We start from the raw sequence: 21234 nt of genomic DNA, 5'->3' as shown, positions 1-21234 counted from the left end.
TTGCGGTTAGCTAGCTGCCATGATCCAGATGAAAAGGTTCAGAGTTTGCGGTAGGAATCCGGGGATATGGAGAGAAAAATAGGTCTGGTATGCTCTGGTTTGAAACGCGCTGTACGAACTGGCGAGAGCTTTCCAAGCTAAAGGTTAGCTGATGACCGCTAGCAGTGGTTAGCTGACTGATAGCTGATAGCTGGTAGCTAGTTAGCTAGCTAGCTTCAGTTGAGGTATTCCAGTTTCGGAGGTAAATAGAAATACTTTAGAAAAAAAACAGATCCACACCACATTGGGTGAGGCGGGTTGCAGGAGAGTATTTTGAAGTTGAGGTTTAGGAAAAATATCTAAAAAATGCGAAGGAAAAGATATATACATGGGATGAGACAAGACAAAGACGTCTGACTGCTACGCCATCTTGGAAACAGTAGTGTTGTACGAACTGGCGAGAGCTATATATCAGTAATACATAAACTCATTCACCGTATTGGTATATGTGTCGATATTATTTTCTGAAGCTACTCTGAACATATCCCAGTCCACGTGATCAAAACAATCTTGAAGCGTGGATTCCAATTGGTCAGACCAGCGTTGAATAGTCCTCACTACGGGTGCTTCCTGTTTGAGTATCTGCCTATAGGAGGGGAGAAGCAAGATGGAATCGTGGTCCGATTTGCCGAATGGAGGGCAGGGGAGGGCCTTATATGCTTTCTGGAAAGTAGTATAGAAACGGTCGAGGGTTTTAGCAGCGCGAGTACAACAATCAATATGTTGATAGAATTTCGGGAGCCTTTTCCTCAAATTTGCTTTGTTAAAATCCCCAGCTACAATAAATGCAGCCTCAGGATATGTGGTTTCCAGTTTGCATAAAGTCCAGTGAAGTTCTTTGAGGGCCATTGTGGTATCCGTTTTAGTCCATATATCAGTAATACATCAATCACTTCAATGTTAGTATTCAAGACTACAAGTGATTGAATAGATGTGTGAATTGTTTTATCATATATTTTGTAGACACAGGAAGCATTAATAATGAATTTGTTTAAATGAAGTAGTTTTTATTTGACATGATTTATTCCAACAGCAATGAGTTGTCTCTTCCTCTGGCTCTGAGCAACAGGTGAGTAGATACACCATCATCAGTCATCGTGACATACGCACGCACACATACACGCATGATCACACACACGTGCATGCACACACAGATACACACACAAGCATGTGCACACACACACATGGGCAAATATTTCTAAACAAAGGCACGTAAACCCATAGGTCACAGTAAGGCAGATTCACAGCACTGAGATGAACATTCTGAGATGAACATTCTGTTTCTGTCTGGGTGAGGGCTCTCTCCTCCATTCCTAGGGGTTAGGAGGAGTGAGGAAGAGTGAGGAGGAGGAAGGGTGAGTAGATAAAGGAGAGGAAGGAAGGGGTAGGAAGCGTGAGGAGGGGTGAGAGAGGTAGTCTTGTGCAAGGGAGGAGGGGTGAGGAGGGGTGAGAGAGGGACTCCTGTGCAGGGGAGGATGGGTGAGGAGGGGATGAGACTGTGCAGGGCAGGAGGTGTGAGGAAGGGTGAGGCGTGTGCAGTGTGGATAAACACTCCTCCGCCATCATTATCCCAGTAACCTTTCCCTCAGCAGACAGCCAGTGACAGACTCTCCCAACGTTAAAAACCTTTGTCTCAGAGATGACAGACTCCTCTCCTCTCTTCTCTTCTCTTCTCTCATCAACAGTACATACATACAGTACTCACTCTGAAGACCATTATTGCATTGATTAGAAACAGTTCCGTACACCATGTCCAGATAAATCACAGTTCAGACATAGTATCTCTCTGCCAGGTCAGTAGGTTTACAAAAGAACATGACACACATGTAATGCACTAGTCATCAACATTATCATCATTATCATCATTATCATTATAATCATCAATGTTATCATCGTCATCATTATTATCATCATCACCACCATCATCATCATCATCATCATCATCATCATGTTATCATCACCATCATCATCATCATCCAGGCTGTATTACATCCGGCCGTGATTGGGAGTCCCATAGCGCGGCGCATAATTGTCCCACAATTGGCCCAGCGTCGTCCGGGTTTGGCCCAAGTAGGCCGTCATTGTAAATAAGGATTTGTTCTTAACTGACTTGCCTAGATAAATAAAAGGTTAAATAAAAAAAATATCATCATCATTATCATCATCATCCTCCTCCTTCTCCTCATCTTCGCCATCATCATCAACATTATTAACATTATTAACAGAACAATGTTGGTCAGTCAATATCAGTCTTACTGTAATATAACAATCTTGTTCTATAGGACCGTCCTAATTTACTACACAACAATCCATTAGGATGACAGGCAAACAGCACTTTGATGGTTGATTAGCTCTGGTATGGTATCCTTGTCTTACCCTGTTTCCATCCGTACATTGTTGTGTTGTGTAGAGCAGAGCCATGTGAAAGATGGGATCCTCTCCTCCATGTTACTCCTGTCTGAATCAGGATCAGGATGAGTCCGTTCTCATCTTTCTCCAAATGAATCCCTAGATGGGTGGTTTTCCCTGAGACCTCCATCTTTCCACAGGCATGGTTCTCTGTGGCCACTCTAACCAGGCTCAATACCAACATGTTACCCATGTGGAACGCATTGTCTTTCCACAGGTGGCGTCAGTCCTACGTGACGCTGTAGTCCCTCGAACGACGAAAGCAAAGCCTACCTAAGACAATGAGCTGGACAGTTTCAGTAAAAGCTCACAGAAACAGCTTCAACTTCAGCTCATTCATTCCAGTTTTCAGGGGCTGCTGGGATCTAATGTGTCTGTGGTGTGTGTGTGTGTGTGTTTTCTGCGTGCACGTGCATGAATGCATACTCTTTCCTGTGTGCATGCTTGTGTACGTGCATACGTGCCTCTGCAATCAATGTATGTGATGTGTGTATCCTTCTATGTTAGGTCAGTGCGTATTCAAATGTCCCTTTCTCCAGCCCCTCTATCCCGTCAGACCAGTTGGAGGAGGGCATGCTACTGTAGGGGTCCAGAAGGATCCTGAAACACCGGACTATGAGCAGGCCCAGGACCAGCAGCAACATCCCTATGAAGGCAAATGCTGCCTTCTGCTCCGACAGGATCAAGGAGTTGAGAAGCATTTCACTGTCACTCATAGCAGTTGGGGAGTGGTTATAGTGGAGGCTACACATGGGGGGTGTTCACTAGCACCAAACTGAAGAAAACGGACTGAAACAGGGGGGGACTACCTGGACTTGTCCAATGAGAAACACTTGTTTTTGTTTTCCATTTTGCTACAGTGTACACTAATGAATATGACCCTGGTGAACACACGCTCATAGCAGGAAGCTAGCTTCACATGGTGAACACACGCCCAGACGGGGAGAAGCCTGCATGCTACCTGGAGAGAGAGAGAGAGAGAGAGAGAGAGAGAGAGAGAGAGAGAGAGAGAGAGAGAGAGAGCAGAGGAAGAGAGGGGGTTGGTGCTGTGTTGGAGTCGTTTACCTTAGATTGTTCACTGTATATCTGCATGTTTTGTCATAAAAGGATCCCATAAGGAGATGAAATTCCTGTACTGTTTATAATTTACTATAACATACAATTTAATATAAATTATTTACTTTGGCAACTGTACATATTGAAACCACCCAATGGACATCCATATGATTGAACTGAATGAAATGAAACATTAATAAATAGTAATCTATAAATAGCTCCTCTGTAAATATCTAATCAAACACAACGTTAAAACATCCACACGCTCCAGCTTCTCTGTTCATCCTACACATAACTGAAGTCGGCAGACCGCTAACATGGACATACACACCAGAGAGACAGAGGAAGACAGACAGATATACGACAATCTAACGTTCAGTCATAACATCAAAAACACACAGTCCGCACAACAATAACATGCGGTTCAAAGTATGTCCAATTCAATTCGACTTATTCTCCATTGATGCCATAACTAAATGAAAATGCATCATGGCATAAACCATATAAGCGATAGGATATCAAACAAAAACCTGACATCACACATGCATTGTGATGCATAATATAATAAGGAGAAAGCCTCTGTACCTGTTGCTTGTTGTGAGTAGCAGCTGGCCAGATGGTGTAATCTCATCACAAAAGGAGGTGATGGAGACTGACAACACATGATAACAGAAAGGAGAAAAGACAGAGCAGTCCTCATTCCTCACAGACCTCTCATACGATACCAACACTAGCCTCTTTCTGCCTGGGGCATGACTGAGCAGCAGGTGGCAAGAGAGGGAGGGGTGGGGAAGAGGGGGGGGGGGGAGAGGAGAGAGAAGATAGTGGGAGAGAGGGATAGATGAGAAAATGAGAAAGAGGGCTCAGAGAGAGAGAGAGAGAGAGAGAGGGAGAAGATAGTGGGAGAGAGAGTGTAAGAGAATGCGAGTTATAGCGAAAGAGAGAGAGCAGGAGAGAGAGAGAGAGATAGATGATGTGCTGTTGACAGAAGATGTGATGTGGTTGGGTAGAGAAGAGGTAGGCAGCAGGAAGACAGGCTGTCGTGACATGCTTTCCAACCTGTTGCTGCTGTTCTGTTTCTGTCTCTACTGGAGAACTGCTGTTTCCTAGAGCACGCTACGCACACACAGCCCTCCCTCGTCCATCCCTCCATCTGTAAATCTATCTCTCCATCCATAGTCCTCTCATTAGATACACAAGACTAACCCCCATCTGCTGGTCAGATGGCTCAGCATCAGGTTCGCTGCCTCCTCCTCCTCCTCCTCCTCTTCATTATCATTCTGTCTCTCTACCTCTCCCTCCAAAAGCACGTTCCCCCCTCCTGCTGCATGGCAACCATTTGTTAGTCTCACACAGCCAGTCAGTCTGCTGTTTCTCTCTCTCTCTTTCTCTCTCACACACACACACACACACACGCATATATTCTCTCCCTCTGCTGCACTAGTACTGGGGCTGCAGCAACAACCCTCCTCTCCCTCTGCTGCACTAGTACTGGGGCTGCAGCAACAACCCTCCTCTCCCTCTGCTGCACTAGTACTGGGGCTGCAGCAACAACCCTCCTCTCCCTCTGCTGCACTAGTACTGGGGCTGCAGCAACAACCCTCCTCTCCCTCTGCTGCACTAGTACTGGGGCTGCAGCAACAACCCTCCTCTCCCTCTGCTGCACTAGTACTGGGGCTGCAGCAACAACCCTCCTCTCCCTCTGCTGCACTAGTACTGGGGCTGCAGCAACAACCCTCCTCTCCCTCTGCTGCACTAGTACTGGGGCTGCAGCAACAACCCTCCTCTCCCTCCTCCTCTTTCTCCACCACTGCTTCTCCCCCTCCTCCTTTCCCACTCCTTCTCCTCTTCTTTATTTTTATTTTCTAGATCCCTCCGAATATGAGGAATGTGATGGTTTTGCCTGCAGGCCCCTCCAGTTACTGATCTCTATAGGTACTGCTCTGTTAAGCTGCAGGATATACTGCTACACTATGAGGCCATATTCACCCTGTAGGTATACTGCTACACTATGAGTTCATATTCACCCTGTAGGTATACTGCTACACTATGAGTTCATATTCACCCTGTAGGTATACTGCTACACTATGAGGCCATATTCACCCTGTAGGTATACTGCTACACTATGAGTTCATATTCACCCTGTAGGTATACTGCTACACTATGAGTTCATATTCACCCTGTAGGTATACTGCTACACTATGAGGCCATATTCACCCTGTAGGTATACTGCTACACTATGAGTTCATATTCACCCTGTAGGTATACTGCTACACTATGAGTTCATATTCACCCTGTAGGTATACTGCTACACTATGAGTTCATATTCACCCTGTAGGTATACTGCTACACTATGAGGCCATATTCACCCTGTAGGTATACTGCTACACTATGAGGCCATATTCACCCTGTAGGTATACTGCTACACTATGAGTTCATATTCACCCTGTAGGTATACTGCTACACTATGAGGCCATATTCACCCTGTAGGTATACTGCTACACTATGAGTTCATATTCACCCTGTAGGTATACTGCTACACTATGAGTTCATATTCACCCTGTAGGTATACTGCTACACTATGAGGCCATATTCACCCTGTAGGTATACTGCTACACTATCAGTTCATATTCACCCTGTAGGTATACTGCTACACTATGAGTTCATATTCACCCTGTAGGTATACTGCTACACTATGAGGCCATATTCACCCTGTAGGTATACTGCTACACTATGAGGCCATATTCACCCTGTAGGTATACTGCTACACTATGAGGCCATATTCACCCTGTAGGTATACTGCTACACTATGAGGCCATATTCACCCTGTAGGTATACTGCTACACTATGAGGCCATATTCACCCTGTAGGTATACTGCTACACTATGAGTTCATATTCACCCTGTAGGTATACTGCTACACTATGAGGCCATATTCACCCTGTAGGTATACTGCTACACTATGAGTTCATATTCACCCTGTAGGTATACTGCTACACTATGAGTTCATATTCACCCTGTAGGTATACTGCTACACTATGAGGCCATATTCACCCTGTAGGTATACTGCTACACTATCAGTTCATATTCACCCTGTAGGTATACTGCTACACTATGAGTTCATATTCACCCTGTAGGTATACTGCTACACTATGAGGCCATATTCACCCTGTAGGTATACTGCTACACTATGAGTTCATATTCACCCTGTAGGTATACTGCTACACTATCAGTTCATATTCACCCTGTAGGTATACTGCTACACTATGAGGCCATATTCACCCTGTAGGTATACTGCTACACTATCAGTTCATATTCACCCTGTAGGTATACTGCTACACTATGAGGCCATATTCACCCTGTAGGTATACTGCTACACTATGAGTTCATATTCACCCTGTAGGTATACTGCTACACTATGAGTTCATATTCACCCTGTAGGTATACTGCTACACTATGAGGCCATATTCACCCTGTAGGTATACTGCTACACTATGAGTTCATATTCACCCTGTAGGTATACTGCTACACTATGAGTTCATATTCACCCTGTAGGTATACTGCTACACTATGAGGCCATATTCACCCTGTAGGTATACTGCTACACTATGAGGCCATATTCACCCTGTAGGTATACTGCTACACTATGAGTTCATATTCACCCTGTAGGTATACTGCTACACTATGAGTTCATATTCACCCTGTAGGTATACTGCTACACTATGAGTTCATATTCACCCTGTAGGTATACTGCTACACTATGAGGCCATATTCACCCTGTAGGTATACTGCTACACTATGAGTTCATATTCACCCTGTAGGTATACTGCTACACTATGAGTTCATATTCACCCTGTAGGTATACTGCTACACTATGAGGCCATATTCACCCTGTAGGTATACTGCTACACTATGAGTTCATATTCACCCTGTAGGTATACTGCTACACTATGAGTTCATATTCACCCTGTAGGTATACTGCTACACTATGAGGCCATATTCACCCTGTAGGTATACTGCTACACTATGAGTTCATATTCACCCTGTAGGTATACTGCTACACTATCAGTTCATATTCACCCTGTAGGTATACTGCTACACTATGAGTTCATATTCACCCTGTAGGTATACTGCTACACTATGAGTTCATATTCACCCTGTAGGTATACTGCTACACTATGAGGCCATATTCACCCTGTAGGTATACTGCTACACTATGAGTTCATATTCACCCTGTAGGTATACTGCTACACTATGAGGCCATATTCACCCTGTAGGTATACTGCTACACTATGAGGCCATATTCACCCTGTAGGTATACTGCTACACTATCAGTTCATATTCACCCTGTAGGTATACTGCTACACTATGAGTTCATATTCACCCTGTAGGTATACTGCTACACTATGAGGCCATATTCACCCTGTAGGTATACTGCTACACTATGAGTTCATATTCACCCTGTAGGTATACTGCTACACTATGAGTTCATATTCACCCTGTAGGTATACTGCTACACTATGAGTTCATATTCACCCTGTAGGTATACTGCTACACTATGAGTTCATATTCACCCTGTAGGTATACTGCTACACTATGAGTTCATATTCACCCTGTAGGTATACTGCTACACTATGAGGCCATATTCACCCTGTAGGTATACTGCTACACTATGAGTTCATATTCACCCTGTAGGTATACTGCTACACTATGAGTTCATATTCACCCTGTAGGTATACTGCTACACTATGAGTTCATATTCACCCTGTAGGTATACTGCTACACTATGAGTTCATATTCACCCTGTAGGTATACTGCTACACTATGAGGCCATATTCACCCTGTAGGTATACTGCTACACTATGAGTTCATATTCACCCTGTAGGTATACTGCTACACTATGAGGCCATATTCACCCTGTAGGTATACTGCTACACTATGAGTTCATATTCACCCTGTAGGTATACTGCTACACTATGAGTTCATATTCACCCTGTAGGTATACTGCTACACTATGAGTTCATATTCACCCTGTAGGTATACTGCTACACTATGAGGCCATATTCACCCTGTAGGTATACTGCTACACTATGAGTTCATATTCACCCTGTAGGTATACTGCTACACTATGAGTTCATATTCACCCTGTAGGTATACTGCTACACTATGAGTTCATATTCACCCTGTAGGTATACTGCTACACTATGAGGCCATATTCACCCTGTAGGTATACTGCTACACTATGAGTTCATATTCACCCTGTAGGTATACTGCTACACTATGAGGCCATATTCACCCTGTAGGTATACTGCTACACTATGAGTTCATATTCACCCTGTAGGTATACTGCTACACTATGAGTTCATATTCACCCTGTAGGTATACTGCTACACTATGAGGCCATATTCACCCTGTAGGTATACTGCTACACATATTCACCCTGTAGGTATACTGCTACACTATGAGTTCATATTCACCCTGTAGGTATACTGCTACACTATGAGGCCATATTCACCCTGTAGGTATACTGCTACACTATGAGGCCATATTCACCCTGTAGGTATACTGCTACATATTCACCCTGTAGGTATACTGCTACACTATGAGTTCATATTCACCCTGTAGGTATACTGCTACACTATGAGGCCATATTCACCCTGTAGGTATACTGCTACATATTTACCCTGTAGGTATACTGCTACACTATGAGTTCATATTCACCCTGTAGGTATACTGCTACACTATGAGTTCATATTCACCCTGTAGGTATACTGCTACACTATCAGTTCATATTCACCCTGTAGGTATACTGCTACACTATCAGTTCATATTCACCCTGTAGGTATACTGCTACACTATGAGTTCATATTCACCCTGTAGGTATACTGCTACACTATGAGGCCATATTCACCCTGTAGGTATACTGCTACATATTCACCCTGTAGGTATACTGCTACACTATGAGTTCATATTCACCCTGTAGGTATACTGCTACACTATGAGTTCATATTCACCCTGTAAGTATGCCGCTACATAAGCCAGTATCCACCCCAATGGGTTGTATAATATGTAGTGTAATTGGTGCTACTGTTGGCTGGCTGATAATTGAAACAGCCCATCTAATTAAACACTCATTACCAGACGCTGCCTGATGACAGAGGGATGGTGGGATGTAGGAATGGAGGGATGAATTGATGATGCGATGGCAAGGTGGAGGAACAGGGGGATGTAGGGATAGAGGGATGGGCTTTTAAAGAACCCTGTGGCTTGTTTAGTCAGAATAGAATCACTGTTATCAGATTCGTCATCTGGAATGTGCTTCACCCGCAAGTGAATCTTTGACAATAGAAATATCCTCTGTGTACAACGTAAAACACCAAATAATGCTTGCAGAGCAGATTTAGGCCGATACCAGCCAGAAAAGAGAAGTTACATTTTACAACCACCTAAAAGGAAGTTATTCCCAAACCTTCCATAATAAAGCCATCACCTACAGAGAAATTAACCTGGAGAAGAGGCCCCTAAGCAAGCCGGTCCTGGGGCTCTGTTCACAAACAGACCCCACAGAGCCCCCGGACAGCAACACAATTAGACCCAACCAAATCATGAGAAAAAAAAACAAATTATTACTTGACACATTGAAAGAATTTACAAAAAACTAGAATGCTATTTGGCCCTAAACACAGTGGCAGAAAACCTGAACACTGTGACTGACCTAAATTAAGGACATCTTTGACTATGTACAGACTCAGTGAGCATAGCTTTGCTATTGAGAAAGGCCGCCGAAAGCAGACCTGGCTCTCAAGAGAAGACATTTTGTGTGCACACTGCCCACAAAATGAGGTGGAAACTGAGCTGCACTTACTCACCTCCTGCCAAATGTATGACCATGTTAGAGACACATATTTCCCTCAGATTACACAGACCCACAAATAATTTGAAAACAAATCCAATTTTGATAAACTCCCATATCTATTGGGTGAAATACCACAGTGTGCCATCACAGCAGCAAGATTTGTGACCTGTTGCCACAAGAAAAGGGCAATCAGTGAAGAACAAACACCATTGTAAATACAACCTATATTTATGTTTATTTATTTTCCTTTTGTACTTTAACTATTTGCACATCATTACAACACTGTATATGACATAATATGACATATGAAATGTCTTTATTCTTTTGGAACTTTTGTGAGTGTAATGTTTACTGTACATTTGATATTGTTTATTTCACTTTTGTTTATTATCTATTTCACTTGCTTTGACAATGTAATCATATGTTTCACATGCCAATAAAGCCCTTTGAATTGAAATTGAAATTGAATTGAGTGTCTTTATCAGAGAGAGCTGGACAGCGGGTCACTGACATAATCAACTGTAAAACAATCACTGCAGCATCACCTGCTGCTTCTTACAATACTACAGTGCCTTGCAAATGTATTCACCCCCTTGGTGTTTTTCCTATTTTGTTGCATTACAACCTGTAATTTAAATAGATTTTTATTTGGATATCATGTAATGGACATACACAAAATAGTCCAAATTTGTGAAGTGAAATGAAAATTACTTGTTTAAATCTTTTTTTTTTTTAATAGTTAAAGTGGTGCGCACATGTTTTCACCCCCTTTGATATGAAGTCCCTAAATAACATCTAGTGCAACCAATTACCTTCAGAAGTCACATAATTAGTTAAATAAAGTCCACCTGTGTACAATCTAAGTGTCACATGATCTGTCACATGATCTCAGTATAGATACACCTGTTCTGAAAGGCCCCAGAGTCTGCAACACCACTAAGCAAGGGGCACCCCCAAGCAAGCGGCACTATGAAGACCTAGGAGCTCTCCAAACAGGTCAGGGACAAAGTTGTGGAGAAGTACAGATCAGGGTTGGGTTATAAAAAAATATCCGAAACTTTGAACATCCCACGGAGCACCATTAAATCCATTATTAAAAAATGGAAAGATTATGGCACCACAACAAAGTGACCAAAGATAACCCTGAAGGAGCTGCAAAGCTTCACAGCAGAGATTGGAGTATCTGTCCATAGGACCACTTTAAGCCGTGCACTCCACAGAGCTGGGCTTTACTGAAGAGTGGCAAGAAAAAAGCCATTGCTTAAAGAAAAAAATAAGCAAACACGTTTGGTGTTTGCCAAAAGGCATGTGGGAGACTCCCCAAACATGTGGAAGAAGGTACTATGGTCAGAGGAGAGTAAAATGTAGCTTTTTGGCTATCAAGGAAAACCCTATGTCTGGTGCAAACCCAACACCTCTCATTACCCAGAGAACACCATCCCATTTTTTATCAGCAGGGACAAGGAAACTGGTCAGAATTGAAGGAATGATGGATGGCACTAAATACAGGGAAATTCTTGAGGGAAACCTGTTTCAGTCTCCCAGAGATTTGAGACTGGGACGGAGGTTCACCTTCCAGCAGGACAATGACCCTATGCATACTGCTAAAGCTACACTCGAGTGGTTTAAGGGGAGACATTTAAATGTCTTGGAATGGCCTGGTCAAAGCCCAGACCTCAATCCAATTGAGAATCTGTGGTATGACTTAAAGCTTGCTGTACACCAGCGGAACCCATCCAACTGGAAGGAGCTGGAGCAGTTTTGCCTTGAAGAATGGGCAAAAATCCCGGTGGCTAGATGTGCCAAACTTATAGAGACATACCCCAAGAGACTTGCAGCTGTATGTCACGTTCCTGACCTGTTTTATGTTATTTTTTGTATGTGTTTAGTTGGTCAGGGCGTGAGTTGGGGTGGGCATTATATGTTTTGTGTTTCTATGTTTAGGTCACTTGAAATTAGCCTTATATGGTTCTCAATCAGAGACAGGTGTTTGACGTTTTCCTCTGATTGAGAACCATATATAGGTTGGCTGTTTCACACTGTTTGTTTGTTGGGTGGTTGTCTTCCGTGTCAGTGTATGTTCGCACCACACGGGACTGTTTCGTTGTCGTTAGTATATGTAGTCTGTTCCTGTTCGTGCGTTCTTCATGTTTTATGTAAGTTCTCTCGTTCAGGTCTGTCTACGTCGTTTTGTTGTTTTGTAAAATTATCAAGTGTTCTTCGTGTGTTTAGTTTCGTCTTGTGAATAAAGAATATCATGTCATCATACCTCGCTGCAAATTGGTCTTCCGATCCCTCTCTCCTCTCCTCGTCCGAGGAGGAGGAAGAATTAGAGTTTCGTTACACTGTAATTGCTGCAAAAGGTGGCTCTACAAAGTATTGACTTTGGGGGTGAATAGTTATGCACGCTCAAGTTTTCAGTTTTTTTTTTGTCTTATTTCTTGTTTGTGTCACAGTGGTAGGCAAAAATCTATTTTAATTCCAGGTTGTAAGACAACAAAATAGGAAAAATGTCAATGGGGGTGAATACTTTCGCAAGCCACTGTATGCATATTATCATGCTCTGCCTTTCTTCTCCAGGTCATTAGGCTACTGTACAAGAGAGAATGTGCTCCCACTCAACTTTTACCTAGTAAATGACCTTTGGGCCTTGAGTAGGCAACTGTATTCACATCCTCAATCTGTGTGACCAAACCTTTACTGCTGTTCCCGTTTTAAGATGTCATTTTTTGATAACACTGCATATTGTAGCCTACTCCAGGATAGTCCAAAGTAATTGTAAAATATACAGTGTCTGTAAAATGTATATAGGTTCAGAACTTTTGTAAAATAGCACAATTAAAAATATATGGCAAATAGAAATCAAATTGTATGGACATCAGAAATAGATGAAGGCCAGGACTAAAAACAAACAAAATATAACTATTGTAAAATAGATTGTGTCTGTAAAATGTACATAAATGTACATATGTAACAGTATAACTTTACGTTGTCCCCTCACCCCGACACGGGCGCGAACCAGGGACCCTCTGCACACATCAACAACGGTCGCCCACGAAGCATCGTTACCCATCGCTCCACAAAGGCCGCGGCCCTTGCAGAGCAAGGGGCAACACTACTTCTAGGTTTCAGAGCAAGTGACGTAACTGATTGAAACGCTACTAGCGCGTACCCGCTAACTAGCTAGCCATTTCACATCCGTTACACATATATAAGCTGGAAGTAGAAGCATAAGTGTTATTGTTTATTAGTTTACTCCAATTAGGGGAGGGGTGGTAGGGTTTGCAGGAAATTATAAAGGAAAATATATATATTTAAAAATATGTATATATGTATGTGTATGTATGTTTATATACAGTATATGTGTGTGTGTGTGTGTGTGTGTGTGTGTGTGTGTGTGTGTGTGTGTGTGTGTGTGTGTGTGTGTGTGTGTGTGTGTGTGTGTGTGTGTGTGTGTGTGTGTGTGTGTGTATGTATATATATATATCTGCAATATTAAAGCTGATCTAACCCCTAAAGAAATATAATGAAAGTCCTAAGTAATTACAATAGAACATTAGTAGATTGATATTTGATCGTGCCAGATACCTTTGCAGAATGAGCAGATACTGTATGCACACATAGCATATTATCAGCAGTGGAAATATTGGGTTGTCAATGATGAGATTAATCTCATAATAAGTAGAAGATACATTATATATACAAAAGTATGTGGACACCCATTCAAATGAGTGGATTTGACTATTTCAGTTACACCTGTTGCTGACAGGTATAGAAAATCGAGCACACAGCCATGCAATCTCAATAGACAAACATTGGCAGCCATCTATCCACGGTTTCTGGTTAGGGTAGGTTTACTGCCAATGTGACCAGTGAAGCGAAATATTAACTCTACAGCATACAATGACATTCTAGACCAGCGTTTCTTAAAGTATGGGTCGCGGACCTGTTAATGGTTGGTCACGACGTAAATGTATAATTATTTAATTAATTGAATTAATTTGGCCAAGTGCAACGGCGCTCTCCGTTCAGTGCGCTCTCTGCTTATCAGCGGTCTCTGCTCAGTTTGGGGAGAGGTTGTAGAGGAAGATGCCCATGTGCTTCGCTGTTTACTGGATCTTTTTTCTGCAGTTTTCTTGAAGATCACTCCGCGACCCACACGCTGCAGCGCTGTCGTTCAAGCCACTGACTTGGTATTCCCACTCGCCATCACACACCGCTGTCATGAAAGGGACTCATGCTATTTTTTTTTATATATTTTTTTATTTTATTATTATTTTTATTTTTTATTAACAACAAATCAAAACAGAAAGTACATAAGGGAACACAAGTATATATAGATTATATATAACGGACAATCGAGCTAGGGGGTACAATATCACATTACAATTACACAAGGACCTTAAGGGACATACATACACTTACAATTCTAACAGCTTTTTTGTTAGTAGAGTATTTAACTGTCTTAAAATACAGTTCAATTTCTTTTTGTAGGGTTTTTGTTAGTAAATTTACATTTGTGTATATGAAATTTGGCCAAAAGAATAATTAAATTAATTACATAAAAATGTTTCAGCTTATTTTTATCGTATGTAAAGAATCCAAGCAGTACATCTCTCCACAATATTGTAAAATCTTCATAAATGTGTTCAATTATATAAATCTACTGATGTCTTGCCACAGTTTTCTTACATGAATACAATGCCAAAAAAGATGCAACACTGTTTCTGGGTGGTCATTACAAAAAGAGAAATTTGAGTTGATGTTTTCCTTAAAGTTCTTCATATAATGGTTGGCAGGATAATATTTATGAATCATTTTAAAGGATACTTCCTTAATTTGGTTAACAAGTAGGTATGTGTGTGGCAACATCCAAACTTTTTCCCAACAGATATTATCAATAAATCCATTCCAATAAGGCTGAAACAAGGTTCGTATTGCTCTGTTGTTGAATGGACCAAAAGAGAAACAAATCTTTCCTACTGGTGAGTCAACAGGGTCAATAGAAAGTAGGCTCTGAGGGTCAGGTCTTGACACGTTCCTGAATAACAGAGCAACACCTGAGGGAATGGCGTCTAAAACAATTGCAAAATCTTTAGGTGTTACAGGGACCTTGTAAAGTGATAAGAATTCCTTATAACTGAGTAAAAGACCCTCTGCATTTACCATTTGGCTCACCAATATTTCGGAACCAATATTCTAAAAACAAAGAAGTATTTTTATACAATATATCCCGATTATTCCATATATAATATCTGTGTGGAGAAAAATTGTGTTTATAAATTAAGGACCATGACAAGAAAACCTGCCGATGAAAAGCAGAAAGTTTCACTGGAATTTTGTCAATATTATAATTGCACAACAACGTGAAGTTAAGGCCACCAAAAGTAGAGAAGACATGATGAGGAATAAAATTCCAGATAGAAGTGGGTCTTCTTAGGAATTGTTTTATCCAATTGATCTTAAAAGTATTATTTAAAGTCCAGAAAATTCAGTAAATGGACTCATGCTAGCCACAAGTTCTGACTGAGCTCAATCGTCATGAAACGCAAATACAGTGATGACTTTTTGTCTCTTTCATACAAACTTGGAGAAATATCGAGGAGCGCCCACAATCTGTTTTGTGTGGGGAAGTGCTTAGTAATGAGTCTCTCGACACGACCAAATTAATAAAACGACATGTCCTGACACAACATGACGGTAACGTTAAACAGGGAGTTATTTCAGAACAGGGTAGAATGCTTCAGGAAACAGTGCTTCGAAAGTGAAAAAGTAAGTCAATTAGCAAGGCATTGTCATTTTATAACAGGTAAGCAGAAAAGCAGAAATAAGGGAGTACTATCTCTCATAGTAGTAGATGTGAGTTTCTCTTTCAAACAATCCCCTGGCCTTGTAGCGTTACACAGCTAATAGCTAACATTAGCCAAAGCAAGCTAACTAGCTACTGATAGTGCAACCCTAAGAAACAGTACAGATGAAAAATTCAGGCCGACTGTACATTTTACTGTAGAAATTATTGCTGAAAACAAGTTTAGGTTGGAACTGTTGCTGTTACAAGTAATACATTTTATTCTGAACTGGAATAAACTGATTGAAGCAAGATGCTTTTTAAGACAAACACTCACACAGTTCTGGGTTGCTCATCTGCAGCAGGAAGCAGTCTCCTGCCTGACTGAGAAAGCAGTAGATGTTCTGATCCAGTTTGGCACCACATACCTATGCAAGTCAGGGTTCTCAAGTACAGGAACAGACTCAATGCTGAGCATGACCTCAGTGTTGCAGTCACAAACTGAGCCCAGAATAGACATGCTTGTTGAAAACTTCAACCAACTTGTTTTCTGGTCTACATCTGTGTTAGGTGATCAATCAGTTTATTCCAGTTCAGAATAAAAATATATATATTTTAAGAGCAACAGATTCCAAACTAGACTTTCTATCAACAATAATTTATACAGTAAGATGTACAGTAAGCCAGAATGTTTTATCTGTACTGTTACTTAGGGTTGCACTATCAAAAAGCCTGTGTGTGTTCTGTTATTCATCTGTGTGATGTGATCAATCTGTTTATTCCAGTTCAGAATGAAATGATTTATTGTATTTGAACAGCAACAGTTCCAACCTAGACAGGTATGTCAGAGTGTTTTTAATGGGGGAAAATAAACATGAAAATATATTTATGGGTATTTCATTGTTATTTGTTTTTGCTTTTTTTTTTTAGGCATAAGGGCAATGAAATGTTCCGATATTTACGTATAGTTGCATATTTTCCTAAGCTTGGTAGCCAGAAAAACACAGAATTTCTAATTTGTGTCCCAGGCTGAAAAAGTTTAAGAACCCCTGTTCTAGATGATTCTGTGCTTCCAACTTTGTGGCAACAGTTTGTGGGAGGCACTTTCCTGTTTCAGCAGGACAATGCACCTGTGCACAAGCAAGGTCCATACAGAAATGGTTTGTTGAGATCGGTGTGGAACAACTTGACTGGCCTGCACAGAGCCTTGACCTCAACCCAATCGAAAACCTTTGGGATGAATTGGAACACAGACTGCGAGCCAGGCCTAATCACCCAACATCTGTGCTTGACCTCACTAATGCTCTCGTTGCTGCGGGGACTTGCTTCCATTCAGCCATGTTCTAACATCTAGTGGAAAGCCTTCCCAGAAGAGTGGAGGCTGTTATAGCAGCAAAGGGGGGACCAACTCCATATTGATGCCCATGATTTTGGAATGAGATGTTCAACAACCAGGTGTCCATATACTTTTGATCATGTTGTGAACGTCAGGAGAGGGGAACATTATTAAGGAGGGGAAAGCGGGATACCTAGTCAGTTGTACAACTGAATGCCTTCAACTGAAATGTGTCTTCCGCATTTAACCCAACCCCTCTGAATCAGAGAGGTGCGGGGGGCTGCCTTAATCGACATCTTCGGCGCCGGGGAACAGTGGGTTAACTTCTTTGCTCAGGGGTAGAACTAAAGATTTTTACCTTGTCACCTTTCGGATACTGGCCCAATGTTCTAACCACAAGGCTACCTGCCGCCCCACATTACTAGACTCATTAGTGCGCTTTGATCTTTGGCTCAGTGCTAATGTAACCTTTAGACCAGGTACATCTTTCTCTCCCTTTCTCGTTGCTCTATTTGATCTCTCTCTTTCTTTCTTTCTCTCTCTCTGCTCTATTTCTCTCTTTCTCTCTTTCTCTTCTCTCTTTCACTCTCTTTCACTCTCTCTCTCTCCCTTGAGACAGGCTGATGTTTTTCATGATGAATGTAATCACATCATTCTCTGGCCTGTGTCCCGTTGGGTCATTACAGAGAGTCCTGTGGTAATGGTTATTTGGTTATTGACTTACAGAGACATTAGGAACAGAGACGCAGTCTGCACTCTCTCCAATCAGAGCCCAGTTGCTGAGACATCTTTATTAGGCTTACTGCTTTTATATCTGCAAAATACTGCCACACCCCTCATGCTCCTCTCTGACCACTTACATTCACATTATTCTACAGTGGGCCTTCAGTGGCTTCACTTCACTGTTATTAGTGTATATACAAGGTACATTACACAAGTCACATGCAGACCTCAAATAGTGAGAAGTGTCAGTGTCACTGAATGATCAGGGCCGGATTACCACATTTGGGGCCCCGGGGCACCTACCTCCTTTTCTTTAGGAAAACATATTTTTTTGGGGGGAAAATAGCTAACTTCCTGCATTTCAACACATTTTACCATGGGGCAGAGAGATCATTTTTCAGTTTTTAAGCACATTTTCTGCAATTCTACACATTTTGCCATGGGACAGAGAGAAACAATATCTCATACTATTCTTCACATTTTGCCATTAGGCTGAGAGAAAATTATGCGGTTTTAAAGCTAATTTCCTGCAATTCTACAAGGGTTGTGGGCCCCTGGAGGTTTGGGCCCCCAGGGCACATGCCCTGCGTGCCCGTTTGGTTGTGGACCTGATAACAACATCCACTTGCCAAACATCTCTGGCTCCCTCTCAGAACCCAAAGATATCAACTTGACGCAACAAGCACATGGTCAGATATATATTTGGGCTTCTGGCTGTTCAACATGACACTTTGGACCTGGTTAGAAGTTTAATCTAATTTTTTAAAATCATTATTACATTATTGATGTTCAGTTAATGAATCATATTTATATGGTTATATTGATTGGAAATATGTTATCAATTCATAGAAGAAAGAGATTTTTTGGACTGTTATGAATGTACAAAGTTAAAGGGCCTTAGGTTCAGAGAGAAAGCGAGAGAGAGACAGAGAGAGAGAGTGTGAGAGAGATGCAGAGAGGCTAAAGAAGGGGTGTCAAACATAATGCCGCTGAACAAAATATAAATGCAACATGTGAAGTGTTGGTCCCATGTTTCATGAGCTGAAATTAAAGATCCCAGAAATGTTCCATGCGCACACAAATTTGATTTAATATATCAAATTTTGTGCACAAATGTGTTTACATCCCTGTTAGTGAGCATTTCGCCATGATAATCCATCAATCTGACAGGTGTGGCATATCTAGAAGCTGATTAAACAGAATGATCATTACACAGGTGCACCTTGAGCTTGGGAAAATAATAGGTCACTAAAATGTGCAATTTTGTCATACAACACAATGCCACAGATGGCTCAAGTTTTGAGGGAGCGTGCAATTGGCATGCTGACTACAGGAATGCCCACCAGAGCTGTTGCCAGAGAATTTAATGTTAATTTCTCTACCATAAGCCACCTCCAACGTTGTTTTAGAGAATTTGGCAGGGCGTCCAACTGGCCTCACAACAGCAGACCACGTGTAGCCACGCCAGCCCAAGACCTCCCCATCCATTTTTATTCACCTGCAGGATAGTCTGAGACCAGCCACCCAGGCAGCTGATGAAACTGAGGAGTTTGTTTCTGTAATAAAGCCCTTTTGTTGGGAAAAGCTCATTCTGATTAGCTGTGCCTTGCTCCTCAGTGGGTGTGCCTGGCTCCCAAGTGGTGGGCCTATGTGTGTGTGTGTGTATATATATATATACAGTACCAGTCAAAAGTTTGGACACACCTACTCATTTAAGGGTTTTTCTTTATTTTTTACTATTTTCTACATTGTAGAATAATAGTGAAAACATCAACAATGAAATAACACATGGAATCATGTAGTAACCCAAAAAGTGTTAAACAAATCAAAATATATTTTATATTGAGATTCTTCAAAGTGGCCACCCTTTGCCTTGAGGACAGCTTTGCATACTCTTGGCATTCTCACAACCAGCTTCATGAGGTAGTCACCTGGAATGCATTTCAATTAACAGGTGTGCCTTCTTAAAAGTTAATTTGTGTAATTTCTTTCCTTAATGTGTTTGAGCCAATCAGTTGTGTTGTGACAAGGTAGGGGTGGTATACAGAAGTTAGCCATATTTGGTGAAAGATCAAGTCCATATTATGTCAAGAACAGATCAAATAAGCATGAACATTTAATTAACAATGGAAATGGAACAGGACAGGACAGCGTCTGGACAAGAAAACATAACAACATTAATACTGACATGGGGAACCAATGGAGGACTGACTGAAATAGCTGGGGCAATCAACAAAGTCAAGGAGTCCAGTGAGCGCTGATGCGTGTAATGATGGTGACAGGTGTGCGCAATGAAGTGCAACCTGGCGCCCTCGAGCGCCAGAGAGGGAGCAGGCATGACAGTACCCCCCCTCTAGGGGCGCCACCCGGTGTCCCACCTGGGCGAGCCTGACGGGCCGGACGAGACATGGGCGCTGGACAAGCCGGCAGGTGCGCAGGAGCCCGACGAGCCAGCATAGGCGTGGGAGCCAGGCGAGGCGGCTGAGGCGTGGGAGCCTGGCGAGGCGGCTGAGGCGTGAAAGCCTGACGAGCCGGCTGAGGCGTGGGAGCCCGATGAGCCGGCTGAAGCGTGGGAGCCCGATGAGTCGGCAGAGGCGTGGCAGCCCGACGAGCCGGCTGAAGCGTGGGAGCCCGACGAGCCGGCAGAGGCGTGGCAGCCCGGCAAGGCGGCTGAGGCGTGGGAGCCCGACGATCCGTCTGAGGCGTGGGAGCTTGACAAGCCGGCTGGGGCATGGGAGCCCGATGAACTGGCTGAGGCGTGACGTGGGATGGGAAACTGCCGAACCAACCAAGGCAAGAAAACCTCTCGAGCCAGCTAAGGCGTAGAAGCCAGACGAGCCAGCTGAGGCACCCCCGGTTCCAAGAACTTTGAAAGTTTCTTCAAGTGCAGTCGCAAAAACCATCTTGCGCTATGATGAAATTGGCTCCCATGAGGACCGCCACAGGAAAGGAAGACTCAGAGTTACCTCTGCTGCAGAGGATAAGTTCATTAGAGTTACCAGCCTCAGAAATGGCAGCCCAAATGAAT

At 42.4% G+C, this 21234-nt stretch overlaps 1 long non-coding RNA gene across 1 annotated transcript; it reads right to left on the bottom strand.

The window, feature by feature from the left end:
- Positions 1-1025: 1025 nt before the first annotated feature.
- Positions 1026-2950, bottom strand: LOC139575759 (uncharacterized). The gene is made up of 2 exons (XR_011674999.1): positions 2416-2950; positions 1026-2153 (listed from the first exon to the last, which is right to left on the bottom strand). It is a non-coding gene; the product is annotated as an uncharacterized lncRNA (long non-coding RNA).
- Between the last annotated feature and the right edge of the window lie 18284 nt (positions 2951-21234).

Source organism: Salvelinus alpinus, chromosome 5 (assembly GCF_045679555.1).
Source record: "Salvelinus alpinus chromosome 5, SLU_Salpinus.1, whole genome shotgun sequence".
NCBI lineage: Eukaryota > Metazoa > Chordata > Actinopteri > Salmoniformes > Salmonidae > Salvelinus > Salvelinus alpinus.
Note: the sequence above shows the minus strand (reverse complement) of the source record. Positions and strands in the feature narration are given on the sequence as shown.